Here is a 380-nt window from a genome sequence, read left to right as displayed (position 1 = left end):
CTCAATGTGGTTTAGGAAATTAACATTGGCGGCTCCGGTGGCTGGGACACGTCCTCAAATTGGACAAGGGCCGCATACCTAAATGTAGCCTTGAGTACATTTAATGTCGAAAGTAATGTCAAAGTACGTAAGCTAAGGTGCTGCAGTGTTGAAACAAAATAGAAGCCTTACATTTTCCCTTATCATACTTACTGTGTAACACTAGCACTGACTAGCTCTAGACTGCATTACAAGATTATGTTGCTCCTGTCTTATAAACAGATCATCTGCTGGTGAGGATGATGACTTTTTGCCTGGGACATACATCTTTAGGCTCACTCTTTTAACACGATATCATGTAGCTGGCCCATACAAATGCTTTACAGGATTCTCATTTAAAA

This window comes from Morone saxatilis, unplaced genomic scaffold (genome assembly GCF_004916995.1).
Source record: "Morone saxatilis isolate NCDOM2014 unplaced genomic scaffold, NCSU_SB_2.0 Contig18, whole genome shotgun sequence".
Taxonomy (NCBI): domain Eukaryota; kingdom Metazoa; phylum Chordata; class Actinopteri; family Moronidae; genus Morone; species Morone saxatilis.
The sequence above is the reverse complement of the archived record's forward strand: the minus strand, read 5'-3'. Positions refer to the sequence as shown.